Source organism: Nomascus leucogenys, chromosome 22a, assembly GCF_006542625.1.
Source record: "Nomascus leucogenys isolate Asia chromosome 22a, Asia_NLE_v1, whole genome shotgun sequence".
Taxonomy (NCBI): Eukaryota; Metazoa; Chordata; class Mammalia; order Primates; family Hylobatidae; genus Nomascus; species Nomascus leucogenys.
Genome location: NC_044402.1, coordinates 84633364 through 84653471, shown reverse-complemented (window position 1 = coordinate 84653471; position 20108 = coordinate 84633364).

The window sequence follows — 20108 nt, the reverse complement described above, 5'->3', positions numbered from 1 at the left end:
TCAAGAGACCCAGCTCACTTGCAAAGACACACATAGGCTCAAAATAAGGAGATGGAGGAAAATGTACCAAGCAAATGGAAAACAAAAAAAAAAGCAGGAGTAGAAATTCTAGTTTCTGGCAAAACACACTTTAAACCAATAAAGGTCAAAAAAGACAAAGAAGGGTATTACATAATGGTAAAGGGTTCAATTCAAGAGTTAACTATGCCATATATATATATATATATATGCACCCAATATAGGAGCACCCAGATTCATATAGAAAGTACTTAGAGACCTACAAAGAGACTTAGACTCCCACACAATAATACTGGGAGACTCTAACACCATACTGACAATATTAGATTGCCAAGACAGAACATTAACAAAGATACTCAGGACCTGAACTCAGCTCTGAATCAAGTGGACATGACAGATATCTACAGAACCCTGCACCCCAAAACAACAAAATATAAATTATTCTCATTGCTACATGGCACTCACTCTAAAATTAGTCACATAACTGGAAGTAAAACACTGCTCAGCAAATTCAAAAGAAAAAGGAAATCATAACAAACAGTCTCTCAGAGCACAGTGCAATCAAATTAGAAATCAAGACTAAGAAACTCGAAACCAGACAACCACATGAACATTGAATAACCTGCTTCTGAATGACTCCTGGGTAAATAATGAAATTAATGTAGAAATCACGACGTTCTTTGAAACTAATGAAAACAGAGACAACATACCAGAATCTCTGAGATGCAGCTAAAGCAGTGTTAAGAGGGAAATTTATAGCACTAAATGCCGACATCAAAAAGCTAGAAAGGTCTCAAATCAACAACCTAACAACACAAATAAAAGAACTTGAGAACCAAGAGCAAACAAACCCCAAGGCTAGCAGAAGAAAAGAAATAACCAAGAACAGAGTGGAACTGAAGGAGATAGATACACCAAAAACCCTTCAAAAAAATCAATGGATCCAGGAGCTGTTTTTTTTAATTAGTAAAATAGACTGCTAGCTAGAATAATAAAGAAGAAAAGAGAGAAGAATCAAATAGACACAATCAAAAATTAAAAAGAAGATATTACCACTGACCACACAAAAATATGAACAACCATCAGAGAATACTATAAAAAACACCTTTGTGCACATAAACTAAAAAAATCTAGAAGTGGATAAACTCTTGGATGCACACACCCTCCCAAGACTGAACCAGGAAGAAACTGAATCCCTGAATAGACAAATAACGAATTCTGAAATTGAAGCAATAATAAATAGCTCACAAACAAAAGAAAGTCCAGGACTAGATGAATTCACCGCCGAAATCTACCAGGGGTACAAAGAGGAGCTGGTACCATTTCTTCTGAAGCTATTCCAAACAATTGAAAAGGAGGGACTCCTCCCTAACTCATTTTATGAGGCCAGCATCATCCTGATATCAAAACCTGGCAAAGACATAACAACAACAACAACAACAAAAAGCTTCAGGCCAATATCCCTGATGAACATCAATGCAAAAATCCTCAACAAAATACTGGTAAATTGAATCTAGCAGCACATCAAAAAACTTATCTACCATGATCAAATTGGCTTTATCCCTGGGATGCATGGTTGGTTCAACATACACAAATCAATAAATGTAATTCATTACATAAACAGAAATAAAGACAATAACCACGTGATTATTTCAGATGCAGAAAAGGCCTTTGATAAAATTCAACATGACTTCATGTTAAAAAATCTCAATAAACTAGGTATTGAAGGAACATATCTCAAAATAATAAGAGCTATCTATGACAAACCCACAGCCAATATCATACTGAATGGGCAAAAGCTGGAAGCTTTCCCCTTGAAAACCAGCACAAAACAAGGATGCCCTATCTCACCACTACTATTCTACTTAGTATTGGAAGTTCTGTCCAGGGCAATCAGGCAAGATAATGAAATAAAGTGTATTCAAATAGGAAAAGAAGAAGTCAAATTATCCATGTTTGCAGATGACATGATCCTATATCTAGAAAACCCCATTGACTCAGCCCAAAAGCTTCTTAAGCTGATAAGCAACTGCAGCAAAGTCTTAGGATACAAAATCAATGTGCAAAAATTGCTAGCATTCTTATACACCAACAAAAGGCAAGCAGAGAGCCAAATAATGAATGAACTTCCATTCACAATTGTTATAATTCAAAGAGAATAAAACGCCTAGGAATAGAGCTAACAAGGGAGGTGAAGGACCTCGCCATGGAGAATTACAAAGCACTGCTCAAGGAAATCAGAGAGGACAAAAACAAATGGAAAAACATTCCATGCTCATCAATAGGAAGGCTCAATATCGTGAAAATGGCCATACAGCCCAAAGTAATTTATAAATTCAATGCTATTCCCATTAAACTACCATTGACATTCTTCACAGAACTAGAGAAAACTAATTTAAAATTCATATGGAACCAAAATGAGCCCATATAGTCAAGGCAATTCAAAGCAAAAAGAACAAAGCTAAAGGCATCACACTACCTGACTTCTAACTATACTGCAAGGCTACAGAAAGCAAAACAGGCCAGGCATGGTGGCTCACATCTGTAATCCCAGCAATTTGGGAGGCCGCGGCGGGTGGATCACGAGGTCAGGAGATCAAGACCATCCTGGCTAACATGGTGGAACCCTGTCTCTACGAAAAATACAAAAAAAAATTAGCCGGGCATGGTGGCGGGTGCCTGTAGTCCCAGCTACTCTGGAGGCTGAGGCAGGAGAATGGCATGAACCCAGAAGGCGGAGCTTGCAGTGAGCTGAGATCATACCAGTGCACTCCAGCCTGGGCGACAGAGTGAGACTCCATCTGAAAAAAAAAAAAAAAAAAAAAAAAGAAAGAAAGCAAAACAGCAGATACTGGTACAAAAACACAAACATAAACCAATGAAATGGGATAGAGAACTCATAAATAAGACTGCACACCTATAACCATCTTATCTTTGACAAATTTGACAAAAATAAGCAATGAGGAAATGATTCCCTGTTTAATAAATGGTGCTGGGAGAACTGGCTAGCCATATGCAGAAAATTTAAATGGAACCTCTTTCTTACACCTTATATAAAAATTAACTCAAGATGGATTAAAGACTTAAATGTAAAACCCAAAACTATAAAAACCCTAGAACAAAATCTAAGCAATACCATTCAGGACATAGGCATGGCCAAAGATTTCATGAGGAAAACACCAAAAGCAATTGCAAGAAAAGCAAAAATTGACAAATGGGATCTAATTAAACTAAAGAGCTTCTGCACAGCATAATAAGTTATAATCAGAGTGAATGGACAACTGCAGAATGGTAGAAAATATTTGCAACCTATCTATCTGACAAAAGTCCAATATCCAGAGTCTATAAGGAACTTAACTAAATTTACAAAAAAAACCCCATTAAAATGTGGGCAAAGGCCATGAACAGACATTCCTCAAAAGAAGACATTCATGCAGCCAATAAACTTATGAAGAAAGGTCAACATCATTTATCATTAGAGAAATGCAAATCAAAACCACAATGAGACACCATCTCACACCAGACAGAATGTCAGCTACTAGTAAGTCAAGAAACAACAGATGCTGGTGAGGTTTCAGAGAAAAAGGAATGCTTTTAGATTGTTGGTGGTAATGTAAATTGGTTCAACCATTGTGGAAGACAATGTGGGGATTTCTCGAAGATCTAGAGGCAGAAATACCATTTGACCCAGCAATGCCTTTACTGGGTATATACCCAAAGTAATAGAAATCATTCTATTATAAAGATACATGCACGTGTATGTTCATTGCAGCACTAGTCATAATAGCAACGACATGGAATCAGCCCAAATGCCCATCAACAATAGACTGGATAAAGAAAATGTGGTACATATATACCATGGAATACTATGCAGCCATAAAGAGCAATGAAATTATATTCTTTGCAGTAACATGGATGGAGCTCAAGCCATTATCCTCAGCAAACTAACACAGGAACAGAAAACCAAACACCACATGTTCTCACATATAAGTGGGAGCTGAATGGTGAGGAAACATGAACACATGGTGGAGAACGACATACACTGGGGCCTGTCAGTGGGAAGTGGGAGAGGGAGAGCTTCAGGAGGAACAGATAATGGGTGCTGGGCTTCATACCCAGGTGATGGGTTGATCTATGCAGCAAACCATCATGGCACACATTTACCTATGTAACAAACCTGCACATCCTGCACATGTACTCTGGAACTTAAAATAAAAGTTGAAGAAAAAAATCAAGATGGAAATTTAACAAATATTTTAATTGAATAATAATAATGTGACAAGTTATTGAAATCTCTGGGATACAGCAAAAACAGTGCTCAGAGGAAAGTTTATAGCACTAAATGCTTTAATCAAAAGTATGAAAGAGCACAAATTGACAAGCTAATATTACACCTCAAGGAACTGGAAGAATAAGAACAAACTTAACCTAAAGCTAGAAAAAAAAAATAAAAAAGATCAGAGGAGAACTAAATGAAATTCAAACAAAAAAATACAAAAGATCAATGAAACACAAAGCTGTTTTTTCAAAAAAATAAATCAATAGATCATTAGCTAGATTAATCAAGCATAGAAGAGAAGATCCCATAAGTTCAAGAAGAAATGAAACTGGGGACTGGGTGTGGTGGCTCACGCCTGTAATCCCAGCACTTTGGGAAGCCTAGGCGGGCAGATCACCTAGGTCAGGAGTTCGAGACCAGCTTGGTCAACGTGGTAAAATTCCGTCTCTACTAAAAATACAAAAATTAGCTGGGCATGGTAGCAGGCACCTGTACTCCCAGCTACTCAGGATGCTGAGGCAAGAGAATTACTTGAACTCAGGAGGTGGAGGTTGCAATGAGCCAAGATAGTGCCACTGTACTCCAGCCTGGGTGACAGAATGAGACTCCATCTCAAAAAAAAAAAAAAAAAAAAAGAAAAAGAAAAGAAAGAAACTAGGGACATAATAATTGACACCACAGAAATATGAAAGATCATTTGAGACTACTATGAACACCTTTGTGTGCACAAACTAGAAAACCTAGAGGAAATGAAAAAATTGCTGGAAACGTACAACCTTCCTAGATTAAATCAGGAAGAAATAGAATCCTTGAACAGACCAATAACGAGCAATGAGATAGACTCAATAATTTAACATTGCCAACAAATAAAAGCCCAGGACCAGATTAATTCACAGCTGAATTCCACCAGGAATTCAAAGCAGAATTGTTATCAATCCTATTGAAACTATTCCAAAAGATGAAGAAAGAAGGAATCCTCCCTAAATCATTTATGAAGCTCATATTATCTTGATAACAAAACCAGAAAAAAAAAACAGCAACAAAAAAGAAAACTACAGACCAACCTCCTTGATGAACACAGATTCAAAAATTCTCAAAAAAATACTAGCTAACTGAATCCAACAGCACATTAAAAATACAATTGTGGCCAGATGCAGTGGCTCACGCCTGTAATCTCCGCACTTGGGGAGGCTGAGGCAGGCAGATCACCTTAGGTCAGGAGTTTGAGGCCAGCCTAGCCAAAATGATGAAACCTCATATCTACTAAAAATACACACACACACACACACACACACACACACACACACACAAAAGCCAGGCATGGTGGTGTGTGCCTGTAATCCCAGCTACTCAGGATAGTGAGGCAAGAGAATAGCTTGAACCGGGGAGGTGGAGGTTGCAGTGAGCCGAGATCACACCACTGCACTCCAGCCTGGGAAACAGAGAGGGACTCTCTCTCTCCCTCTCTCTCTCTCTCTCTCTCATTCTCTCTCTCTCTCTCTATATATATATATATAATATATATATATATAAAAATATATATATATAAAATATATATATATATATAATATATATATATTTATAATTCATCATGATCAAGTGGTTTTCATCCCAGGGATGCAGGAATGATTTAATATATGCCAGTCAATAAATGTAATATATCACATAGAATTAAAAACAAAACCAAATGATCATCTCCATAGATGCAGAAAAAGCATTTGACAAAATCCAGCACCCTTTGTGATAAAAATTCCTAACAAACTATGCATAGAAGGGACCTACCTCAAAATAATAAAAGCCATATGTAACAAATCTACAGCCAATGTCATACTGAATGGGGAAAAGTTGAAAGCATTCCCCCTGAGAACAGGAACAAGACAAGGATGCTCACTTTCACCACTCCTACTTTACATAGTTCTGGTAGTACTAGCCAGAGCAGCTAGGCAAGAGAAAGAAATAAAGGGCATCCAAATTTGAAAAGAAGAAGTCAAACTATCACTGTTTGCAGATGATATGAATGTATACTTAGAAACTCCTAAAGACTTATCCAAAAGACTCTTAACATTTGATAAATAAATTCAGTAAAGCCCCAGGTTACAAAATCACTGTACACAAATCAGTAGCATTGATCAATATTGTAAAAATGACCATATTGCCAAAAGCAATCTGCAGATTCAATGCAATTCCCATCAAAATACCAGTATCATTTTTCACAGAATTGGAAAAAACAATCCTAAAATTCATATGGAACCACTAAAGAGCCTAAATAGACAAAGCAATCCTAAGGAAAAAGAACAAATCTGGAGGCATCACATTACCAGATTTCAAACTATACTACAAGGCAATAGTTACCAGAACAGCATGGTCCTGGTATGAAAGTAGGCACACAGACCAATGGAAAAGTAGGCACATAGACCAATGGAGCAGAATAGAAAATCCAGAAATAAAGCCAAATACATACAGCCAACTGACCTTCAACAAAGCACACAGAAACATAAATTGGATAATGGATACAGTATTTAATAAACAGCACTGGGAAAACTGGTACACCACATGTAGAAGAAAAAAAACTAGATCGCTATCTCTCACCATATGCAAAAATTAATTCAAGATGGATCAAAGACTTAAATATAAGGCCTGATACCAAAAAATTCTAGACGACAACATTGGAAATGTCTTCTCAACAAGGGCCAGGGCAAAGAATTCATAACTAAGACCCTAAAGTAAATGCAACAAAAACAAAAATAAATAAATGGGACCTAATTAAACTAAAAAGCTTCTGTACAATGAAAAAAATAATCAACCAAATAAAAGTACACCCTACAGAGTGGAGGAAAATATTTGCAAGCTATGTATCCAACAAAGGACTAGTATCCAGAATCTATAAGGAATTCAAACAAATCACCAGGAAAAATAAATAAATAAAATAACCCCATCCAAAAGTAGGCAAAATACATAAATAGATGTATTAGTCTGTTCTCACATTGCTAATAAAGATGTATTCGGGACTGGGTAATTTTTAAAGGAAAGAGGTTTAATTGACTCATAGTTCCACAGGGCTGGGGAGGCCTCACAATCATGGTAGACAGCAAGGGGGAAGCAGGCAGAAGAGAAGAGAGAGCTTGTGCAGGGAAACTCCTATTTATAAAACCATGAGATCTCATGAGACTGGTTCACTACCAGAACAGTAGGGAAAAGATCCACCCCCATGACTCAATTACCTCCCACCAAGTCCCTCCCATGACACATGGGAATTATGGGAGCTACAATTAAAGATGAGATTTGGGTGGGTGGAGACACAGCCAAACCATATCAATAGCTATTTCTCAAAAGAAGATATACAGATGTGTGATAAACACATCTGTTCTGAAGAAATGCTCAACATCACTAATCATCAGCGAAATGCAAATTAAAACCACAATGAGATATCACTTTACTCCTGCAGTATCCAGTAGCCCAAAACCGGAATAATACAACTATTCATCCAATGTGAAATAGATAAAATATGGTATGTTCATGCAATAAAATACTACTTAGAATAAAGAAATAGCAAACTATTCATAAGTGCAGCAATATGGATAACTTTAAAAAATATTGTGTTAATTGAAAGAAGCTAGAGACAAACAATCACTTATTGAATAATTCCATGTATATGAAATTTCTAGTAAAAGTAAAACTACTACAGCAACAATAGATCAATATTTATCTAGACATGGTGGTGGGGATGGAGATTAAATATAAAAGGATTGTAAGGCACTTTGGGGGTGATTTAATTATTCTGAAAGGTGGTTGTGATTATAGTTGCAGAATTTTACAAATTTACTGAAACTCCTTGATGTGTAAACTAAAAATACATTGTTTTACAGTTGAATGTAAATTATACTTCAATTACAATGGAAAAAATACTAAGGGGATATTAAGGATATGTAGATAGTTGTGGTTAAGTTTTTCACATACACTTTTTGGAATAATCATTTGACTTTACATAAGTAGAGATAAAACTAGTAAAAGTGGTGATATTTGGATAAATCAATTTGTATTCTCCCTGACCTCATGTAAACACTTATATTGACAGGAAACATTAGCTCACCTAACTAAAAGCACTTAGTATGTAAAATAAATTCAGAATCTTAATCATTAATGTTTTGGAATTACATTTCCTTCTATATCTCTTGTTTTTTCCATTACAGCTGCAGTTCAAACTAAAAATAGAGATTGAACTGAATTATTTTCTCTAACGCCTTCTCTGGTTATTGCTTCTGCCTCCAGTAGAAATTAATATGAATCATATACCAAGAACAAACATTTTAGAGTGCCTGAAATAAAGACATTTTCCTAGACTGTATATCTTTTGTTAAAATAACGACTTAGAACATTGCCTATGTTTAGAATTAAATCAAAAGCTGAAACTTTCAAAATGGAGGTTATTTTTAATACGAAAAAGAATGACTCATAAATAAAGTTCTGAATATCAAAGATTGCTTTTTTATACTTAGGTTCGAAAAACCAATTTCAGGTGTTTATGTCCACGTAACATGACCATATAACTTTGTGGTCAGTTTTCTCTACAAAATGTGAATGTGTTTAAACCCAGCTTAACATAATCTTGTTTGCCAAAATTAGATCATTTATATTTTCAGCAACAGGAAACAATTGTGGCATACACAGGGATGTTCTAAGTGCTTATTCAGCAGTTTACTTAAAGGAAGAATTATTCACTTTAATATCTGAAATTACTATTTTTCCAGTACCTATATTTAGTAAATGATATAATAGCCATAAACAACCAAATCTACAGTAACGCAAATATTTAATAAGTACTTATGGGCTAAGCTCTCTATATGCATTATTACATTTCATTCTTACATCAATTTTTTGAGGTAGGTGACAAGAACCTCACAGTGAGTTTTCTTAGTAGAGTCAAGGAATAACCTCAAAATCAAAGCCAGTGGAAGATAAAGGAGGATTATTTTCTTTGGTAAAGTAATTAATAGAAGAAAAATCAGCTGGGAATTTTTCCACACTTACAGGAAGTGACTCTGATATTTGGACCTCCCCAAATCTAGAAGCAAATATTGTAGGTATATCACAAAAATATAAGAAAAAACGAAAAATGTGCATTGAGTCAAACTAAAGGACAGTCCCTGTCAACTCAGCTCACCTGAAGAACGTGGGCCCTGTCACCATACCCAGAAAACAAACTGGCTGATTGAAACATAATAATGCATCCAGACAGCATGTAGGTCATCCAGTACTCATTCCTGCCAACAACCATCACTACCATTCCCCACACCCCCACATTCCCACTCTCATGCAGTTTTTAGAGGCAGAGCTCTTCTGAACAGAATCTGACATTCACTGCAAGAGACAAAACTTTCTTTCTTTGCCGAAGTACTCTATAATTACAGAAAATTTTTAATTTATTTCTTCAAAAAGAAATGCTAACAGAAAAATCAAAGACCAGCAGTATTTAAGAAAATTAAATTGCTAAGATTGGCAAATTCCCCTGAAGATAGTTAAATGCTGATTAAAAGACATTGAAAAACACTTAAAACAATAAAGAAATCATATCTACAGAGGTTACATTTCCCTAAAAATGCTGCTATGAAAAAGAAAACAAGAAGTATTGAAAATTAAAAATATAATTGCCAAAATGTACAAAAAATAAACAAGATATGGCTAAATGTTATAGAAAAGACACATCTAAAATTAAATTGGTGAACACAGAGATTTAGCAGAGGATCCCAGAAATCAGCACATATAAAGACATGGGGATCATTTTTAAACTACTTAGAAATTTGAAGGCTAGATGAATGAGCTCCACAATCTGGCAGCAATTATAGAATGAGAACAGAGGGAAGGAGGAAGACCACGTTGTAAAATAAGAAATAAATGAAAATTTCCCAAAATCAAAAAAGCAAGTTTGAAAGCAGTAAGTGCCTAAGCCACAAAGAATCAAAAGTCCCTTAGGCCCAGCGCAGTGGCGCGGTGGCCTATGCTTGTAATCCCAGCACTTTGGGAGGCCGAGGCAGATGGATCACCTGAGGAGACGGAGGAGATCAGCCTGGCCAACATGGTGAAACTCTATCTCTACTAAAAATACATAGCTGGGCGTGCTGGTGGACGCCTGTATTCCCAGAGCTACTCAGGAGGCTGAGGCAGGAGAATCGCTTGAACCCAGAAGATGGAGGTTGCAGTGAGCTGAGATCTTGCCATTCCACTCCAGCCTGGGTGACTAGAGTGAGACTGTCTCAAAATAAATAAATAAATAAATAAATAAGTCCGTGAGGTTCACATCCCAAACGCATGCAAGTACGTGCACACACACACACACACAAACACACACACACACACATTTGCATGTGTTATTTAATAGAATTCTTTTTTTTTTTTTTTTTTGTTGAGATGGAGCCTTGCTCTGTCGCCAGGCTGCAGTGCAGTGGTGTGATCTCTGCTCACTGCAACCCCCACCTCCCAGGTTCAAGCGATTCTCCTGCCTCAGTCTCCCAAGTAGCTGGGATTACAGGCACATGCCACCATGCCCAGCTAATTTTTGTATTTTTAGTAGAGACGGGGTTTCACCATGTTGGCCAGGATGGTCTCGATCTCCTGACCTCGTGATCTGCCCACCTCGGCTTCCCAAAGTGCTGGAATTACAGGCTTTAGCCACCATGCCCGGCCAACAGAATTCTTTAAACAAACTTTTCCTGGTCTGTGGCTGAGGCTTTCAGTGCCCAAACGTAGAACTTTTATTTTCTACTTCTGAACAGTTGTTTCTACATCTGTATTAGTTCAGCAGGTGTCATGGTGTTGAAAAGCTTGAAACATCAGTATATCTACACCTGAATAACTGCCCAAGTTGGTAGCTAACCTAGGCTAGCTAATAATTAGGTGCTTGTAAATTGGTTCAATATCCATTGATAGCAACTGAAGAAAAAAAAATACAGGAATGTTATTTTTATGCTCAAAATAATGAGAATTTGGCATGCGTTTGCCATCTGAAGTTCTATGAACTATAAAATTATTATAGTTTTATGAATTATATAACCGATATACAAGGTTGTTGAAACATTAGTGCTTTCATTTTCTAATTATAATGGCTGCAATTTTTCATTCCCACCAAAATGTATGAGGTTTCAACTTACTTCACAACCTTGTCAATACTTTGTATTGTCAGTTTTTAAACATTTGTTTCACTTAGAAATTTTAGCATCCTGGTAGGTTTTTAGTCATGTCTTATTAGGAGTTAAATTTGAATTTGCTAAATGACTGAAGATGTTGGGCATCTTTTCACGCATGTGATTACATATGCTATACATATATATTATTTGATCAATGATCGTGTAAAACATTTGCCCATTTTAGTTTGTTTGCCGTTTGTTTTGAGAATTTATTTATTCTATAAATTACATATCATATATCAGATATATGATTTTTAAACATTCAATCCAACCTGTAGCATTATATTTTTATCATAATATCTTTTAAAGAGCAGAAGTTCTCAATTTTGAGAAAGTACAATTATAGTTACTTAACAGATCATGCCTTTAGTGTTGTATCTAAGAAATCGTTGCTAACCAAGATCACAGAAGTTTTTCTTCTGTTTTCTGCTAGAAGTTTTATAGCTTTAGATACTTTGTTTTACGCTTCACTTTTTAAAGATTGCATAGGATGCAATGTAAAACAATATTTTGACAAAAATTTAACCTTTTCTCAATAAAGAACAATATTCCATATTGTCTTACTCCATTTTGGCTGCTAGTACAAACTACCACAAACTGGGTGGCTTATGAACAATAAACATTTATTTCTCACAGTTGTGGAGGCTGGGAAATCCAAGATAAAGGCAACAGGAATATTTAGTGTCTGGTGAGGGCCAGTTCTTCATAGACAATGTCTGTTTGCTGTATCCTTACATGTTCTCTTTTATAAAGGCACTAATCCCAATTTTCAGGACCATCCTCATAACCTAATCACCTACCAAAGGCTCCAGCTCTTAGTATGATCACTTTGGGAGTTAGGATTTAAACATATGAATTTCAGGGGAACATAAACATTCAGATCATAGCACACACACTATCATAGAATTTTAGCTGACAATGATAGTCACCTGTCAGAGAGTATCAAGTTATTAGTGTTTATACAGAGCATTGGGTATAGCTACACCACACAGATTGCACTTCTGTATAGCAAAGTTCTCTTTAGAGAGAGACTAGTGGTCAATAATTAAGACTGCTTTCTTATTTTTATTTTAAAGAGTTGTCTATCACTGTGGTAATGGTCAATATTTTTTTTTTTTAGTGAAAACATAAGAAATATTGACTCTAGGCCAGGCGCGGTGGCTCACGCCTGTAATCCCAGCACTTTGGGAGGCAAGGTGGGCAGATCATGAGGTCAGGAGATTGATACCATCCTGGCTAACACTATGAAACCCCGTCTCTACTAAAAATACAAAAAATTAGCCGGGCATGGTGGCGGGCACCTGTAGTCCCAGCTACTCGGGAGGCTAAGGCAGGAGAATGGCCTGAACTCGGGAGGCAGAGCTTGCAGTGAGCCAAGATAGTGCCACTGCACTCCAGCCTGGGCGACAGAGCGAGACTCTGTCTCAAAAAAAAAGAAATATTGACTCTAAAACTAAGAGTTATGAATTAGAAAAGATTAGAATTGATGATCATAAGAAGTAAATATAGTACCATAGCAATAACTCTGGCATTTAAAGATTTTTTTCATTCTCCCTATGAAATATTTCAAAATAGATTTAATAGTAGTAATTGAAAGATAATTTACTGAGAAATGTAGAGACAATCTTTAGGAAACAATACTACTATCTCTACAACTTGTTTTGTCAATTGGATTAATTTATTGTTTTGTACAATGAACGAATCTTTCTTTAACTTTGCTAAATTGACTTAAATTACAAATGCAATCAACATCTTTGTATTGCTACAGAATATCCCTAATTTTTGCATTTGTATCAACACTTAATTGTGCAATAACTGAAAACTAGTCAGGAAAATAGCATTTAAATTGATGCTTTATGTTTGAGATTTGCAAGTTTAAGACAGAGATGAGACATCTGAATGAAAACGTTTGATTCTTGGTAAGTTGTATCATTCATTTCCTAATTAACCAAGCTCAATATGGAAAAAAAAATTGTGTACCATTTGCTTGACTGTTACAAGTTTAGACTTTTTTTAAATATTGGAAGCACATGCCTAAAGGGGGGAAGATAAATAATATAATATGCTAAGTTAGATTCTTTTGATGAATTTTTATCTATGAAATTACTTTTTAAAACATATCATGATGTGTTTAATATGTTTTCTATTTAAGATTCTCCTGATTCAAGATGAATTTAATTTGCTTTTTATATACACATGAACCTTTGGGTAACTTGGATAAGGCTTATGAGATTGTCTTATTTTTAGATAGTATTTTTTTCTTTTCCTCTGAAATTAGACTTTTTGTCCTCTCTTTTTTTTTTTTTTTTTTTTTTTTTTTGAGATGGAGTCCCGCTCTGTCGCCCAGGCTGGAGTGCAGTGGCACAATCTCGGCTCACTGCAAGCTCCGCCTCCCAGGGTTCACGCCATTCTCCTGCCTCAGCCTCTCCGAGTAGCTGGGACTACAGGCGCCCGCCACCACGCCCGGCTAATTTTTTTTGTATTTTTAGTAGAGACGGGGTTTCACCGTGGTCTCGATCTCCTGACCTCATGATCCGCCCGCCTCGGCCTCCCAAAGTGCTGGGATTACAAGCGTGAGCCACCGTGCCCGGCCTGCATTTCTTTATTTTTCTCTTATACTATAATGTCATCCTGGTTTTATTAACAATTCAAAAACTGGAAACAACTTGAATGTCCATCAACAGAAGAACAAATAACTAAATCATGTCATATTTACATTGTGTAATCTTCACAGAACCTATGTTAAGAAAAAAAAAGTCACCAACCAGTAGATATCGTGTTATTCCATTTATATGAAGCTCAAAACAGGCAAAATTAATTTACTGTGATAGAAATGGAGAAAACAGACACGAAATTACAAATAAATATTTGTTTCTGTGGGGCATTGTTTGAAAAGATGCTGACAGGAATTGTTACTCATAATGCAACTTTTTTCATGATTGTAGTGGATGTATTTGTGAAACTTGTTGAAGTCTGTACTTAAGATCAATACATTGTACTCCATGTAAAATATACCTTAACTTCAGATGTTGAAGAGAGGAAAACAAAAAAAAATGATTCAGAATTGCATGTCTCAACATTTTTAAATCATTGCCTCCATAAAGAGTCTTTTTAGACATTGTTTTCATTATCCCTGCCATTAAATTTCAATACCACAAACATCTGTTTTTATATCCTCCATATATCAGTATTTTATACATAGCAATAGTACGAAACATTTTTACCCTCCTCCTCCACAGAAGAACCCATTTTCACTCAGTTGGAGGTGATATTAGCCCCATTTTTATATTATCCATATATCTGTATTTTATACATAGTAATAGTATAAAACATTTTTACCCCTCTCCTCCACTGAAGAACCCATTTTCACTCAGCTGGAGGTGATATTAACCCCATTGAGAACACACAGACTGGAGTAAGTGGGTTAAACAGTAGGTTGTCAGAACCATCAAAATGATATTTAAAAATTAATTTTAACCCCCCTACTCCAGATACACAAATAAGAAGTGGAATCAATAATTAAATTACTTAGCGAGAAATACAATTAATTTCTTTGAAAAATTTAAATAAACAGTATATATTAAAAACTATTATTTAAACTTTTAGGACAAATATTAAATATAAACAATGATGCATACATTTTTACAGATAAAAATGAAATTTTATTCCATAGTGGTCATCTGTATTAAACATTTTGAATATATTTAAACTAGGAGTTTATGCTGTAACAGAAATTATACCTTAAGGCCGTGCACGGAGGCTCACGCCTGTAATCCCAGCACTTTGGGAGGCTGAAGCAGGTGGATCACGAGGTCAGGAGATCGAGACCATCCTGGCTAACACGGTGAAACCCCGTCTCTACTAAAAATACAAAAAAATTAGCCGGGCGTGATGGCGGGCGCCTGTAGTCCCAGCTACTCGTGAGGCTGAGGCAGGAGAATGGCGTGAACCCAGGAGGCGGAGCTTGCAGTGAGCCGAGATCGTGCCACTGCACTCCAGCCTGGGCGACAGAGCGAGACTCCGTCTCAAAACAAAAAACAAACAAACAAAAAAAAACAAAAAGAAATTATACCTCAAAAAGGTGCAACAGAATTTTATAATCTTAAAATATAACATATTGTTTCTTTAATTTACTTCATCAGGTATTTATGTATCCTTAATTATTTTCTCCATTTTCATTGCAAATTTTTTCTGAAAAAACTGCTGAATGAAAAGGCTTTTCCAACTTTTATATTACTGAGAGCTCTATATGTTCTCTCAATATGAATAACTTTTTTAACCATTTGTTTACAATAAATAGCTTTAGCTACTCATTGGCCATCAATGTTATAACTATTTATTCCGTATTTGTCTTTTATTATTTGAATATCACTGACAAAGCTATACTTTAAACTTGTAAGCTAGCTTATGCTGGTGTATCAGGCAAATGAGTATTTGGTGGGGTGTGCTAATGCAAGCTAAAAATAAACCCCATCTGTTCACCTTTCAGACTGCGCTGCATTAGTACCCTGCATATTGGGTACCACATAACTTAATGAAACACAAATAAAAATATGCTTATTTCTATATCTCTACAGTAAAAGCAAGCTGCTTTTAAAAGGGAACAATTCATGTATTATTTCCTGGAGTGTAATACATCTGTGTATTTGTCAAGATAAACTGTACATACATTAAAGCCAACAATCTAGTGTCTGTTTTAGGTCCAAGAAATAGAAAATACTTAAGAACGTATACCTTAAAATGTTGATCATTTCTTCCAAGTGCTTGAATAACGTAACACATTTTAAAGTAAGTGTATACCCATATATTTTTACATCAAGTGTATACTAATTGAATATTTTATCAATTCGATTATATATATCTTTGTTGATGAATCATTATATTTTGTGGCTAAGTAAATCCTATTACCTCATTCACTGTATTCTTACAGTTACCATATCCTCTTATGCATCAAAACAATTTCCTAAAATTTTCTATGCCATAAATGTTATTGTTGGGTTTTGCTGAGTAAACAAGTCTAATAATAAACATAAAGAATTGTAGTTTTAAAAATAACTTTGATAGAATTAAATAATAAACATTTTGTTAAAATTATTTTACAATTAATACTCAGATATGCTGTATATGTCTGCATTTATATATTCAAATGTACTCATATATTATTTCCTGTAGACATATAATTATTCCATGATCAGGAGACAAATTTACACTTAATTCGTCACAGGGTTTTCATATGTTTATCATCACTTATCAATGCTGATAGCATTTATTGAACTACTGAGATCACAACTATTATTTGAAGCATTTGATTTTGAAACATAACATCACTCAGTGTATGAAAAGGACAGTACTTTCTGGTTTATACTTAGTATTCTCCTGGATGTCAATTTATATTTATTTTTGTCTCTCAGAAAAGATTTATTTTCTTTTGCAGTGACTACATTCCTTTCTTTGTCTTTGACAAGCCAAGGTATAATCATATTCTCTAGAACTTCTCCCTTCAATTTTCCTACTCATTCATGCACAGATATTTTAATAAAAACTCAAATAACCTAAGATGTCGTTGTGCAAGGCATTGTAGAAAATACCTATACTCTAGTAGTAGAAAGATTCTGAATCATCTCCTGTTAACTTTTGCTTCTATATGAAATTATTTGATTCCTCACACCACATTGCTTGGACTACGTAACATATTTTATTCCTTACCTAAGCCACTTGTCCAATGGCTCAGTTTGACTCCTTTATTTAGTTTAATAGAGTGCCAAAATAATCTATTTTTCAAACAAAGACATTTTAATGAGTTAAATGGAGCACTAAATATTAAATAAACTAAAAAAATAGTATAAATTATCAAGACTGTCCTGGAAAAAACTTGGATGCATGGTCAATTCAGGCTATAATCACATGAGTACAGGATTTTAGATATCCGTTCTTCAGCCCCACACAGAGTGATGCCAACTGAATCCCAGTACTTCTGTCTTGACCCAGAGACAAACCAAATAATCCACCATTAACTGTATGTACCCCTCAAAGAAATGATTGTAATGTTTCCCAAATTATCATTTATCTACTACTTTTCTATTCTGTATAATGAGAACTTTAAGTCAATTTTCCTTCCTTAAATAGGTCAAATACTCTCCTCTGATTTAGACTCTTCTACAAGCTCTCAGCCGTGTTCAAAATTCTATCACTTATGTTCTTACCTCTAGAAGTCTTGAGGAAACAGTAGATAAATCCCTATACATGCTATGCTTCAATAAGAAGATTATCAATGAGTAGGAGAAAGGAGAAAGATAAGTTTTTCTTTCCAAGCAAATATTTATAATTTTATATTAAAGATCAAAAATGCTTATATTTTGAAGGAAGTGTCATTAATGAAAAATCCTTATTTATTTTACGAGTATCATGGGATTTAGGATTTCTAAGTTTTAAGTGAACTATAATCAAACTGAAAACAAACCAAAATGGAACTGATTGCCTAAATGGACAATCTCTTTGAGTGCCATTCTAAATGCATGATAAGCATTTAGAAATGATTCCTACTGCTGTGGTAACAGCCGCAATATTTCAAGGCAATGAATTTTAAAATCAAAGCCAAAGATGTAAATAATTTTGAGTCTAATGTTTTGTGAAATAGAAAACACTTAAGTCTTTAAATAAAAAAAGAGTGGAGAATTGAGACAAATATTTTTTACTAGTTGGACTATATTATAACATCATTACAGCAGTTAGGATAATATAGTCAAAGAAACAATACTATTTTATTGAATTATCTAAAGATTTCTGAGGGTATTTAGAACTAAGCTGAGATGATGTCCAGGTGAAAAAAAGAACACATCATTATTATTGTTGTTGTTATTTTAGAGACAGGGTCTTGCTCAGTTGCCCAGGCTGGAGTGCAGTAGTGTGATCACAGCTCACTGTAACCTCAAACACCTGGGCTTAAGTAATACTCCTTCTTCAGCCTTTCAAGCAAGTAGGACTGCAGGCACATACCACCATGTGTAGCTATTTTTAAAAATTTTTTTTGTAGAGATGGGTGTCTCACTATGTTGCCTAGGCTGGTCTCAAACTCCTGGCCTCAAGCAGTTCTCCTGCCTAGGCCTCTCAAAGAGCTGAGATTACAGGCCCAGGCCAAAAGACAGGTTATTTTCAAAGAAATATAGCATTATACAATTTAGCATTCAATGTATAAGGCAGTATTTATAAAGTACAGAGCAGAGCAATTTTTCAATATCCATCTTAAGGTGAGTATATGTATTACATATTTACAACTGGTGTGTAATACTTTAGAAAGTGGTATTTACTGATAAGTCAAATGCCAATTGCCAGTGCCATTTCATGACAGTCATTATCTATCAAAGTATTTTTCCTTTTAGTAAAAACACAGATTTTTTTTCAAAACTAAAAGAATTTCAATACAATGTGATGGAGTTTATTTGAGATGCTTTTCTTTGAAGTGAACCAGCATCCTTCATTATCACTCTTTTATTGGGCCCAGTCATTTTTCTATCTTATTGGGTGTGTCTTTTCTTATTTTATTTAGTAATTCTATGTATTATTTCAAACTTCTGTACCTTGTAAAATTGCAGCCTATCAAATGTGTGCTACCCTGCACAACTCAAACATTTTATTGTAATTGAGAAACATTACCTTGTATCATTTTCTTCTTTCACAATTTCGATGAGTTATTAGAATTGATAGCCATGTGATTTTACTAAAGAGTTACTTAAAAGCACTTTCCTTCATACAACTTTCATTGTATAGAAAAGAATATGTGTATTAAAATGATTATTTACATCATTTGAAGTATTTCAATCAGAAAAATAGATAAAATCATGTTGTTGGAGGCAATTCATTAGGTAGACAACATCTGCCAGTAAAAAGTGGACAGTCCATGTACCACATAGAAATCTTCCATAAATGATGTGCTTAAAAGGAAAAGTGTCCAGTGATAAATTTATATATATGGAAACATATATATATGAAAAAATTCTACTGTATTAAGATATAATTTAATTTAAAATACATGCATATATATTTGCATCTGACCTAATTAAATAGAGCTTATGTTATGCCAGTAAAGCTTTAGTATTTTTGTGTTTCTTCTCTGAAGCCCTGAACTGCTATTTCTAGTAGATAGTAGCAAAAATAAAAGTTAAGTGAAATATTGTTATATTGCAGTTGGACAACCTGCTATTGATTTATGGTATGACTAATGAACCAACATGAAGTGGTGAATTACTGGAATAGAATTGAGATAATGCTGTGTTATTCCTGGATGTGAGTTATAATAAAATTACTAGTATTAAAGGAAATTGGATATTTTGCATGTTTTAAATTGAAGGGAAACAACATTTTAAACCATCAAGAGCAAACCAGCTTTTTATTAAAACTATATTTTGGGACATGGTATTGTAAAACATATGCCATTGAATAATATCATAGATTGTTGCATGTTGTCGAGTTCCAAACACTTAGTTCAAGAGTGTGTGTGCATGTTTAATGTTACTATAACTTAGAAACCATATATGTATATATACATATACAAAGACACGTTGCACTTATGTACAACATATGTATATATATATTTATATTTATTATCTGTGAGTATGAGTATGCATGAATTG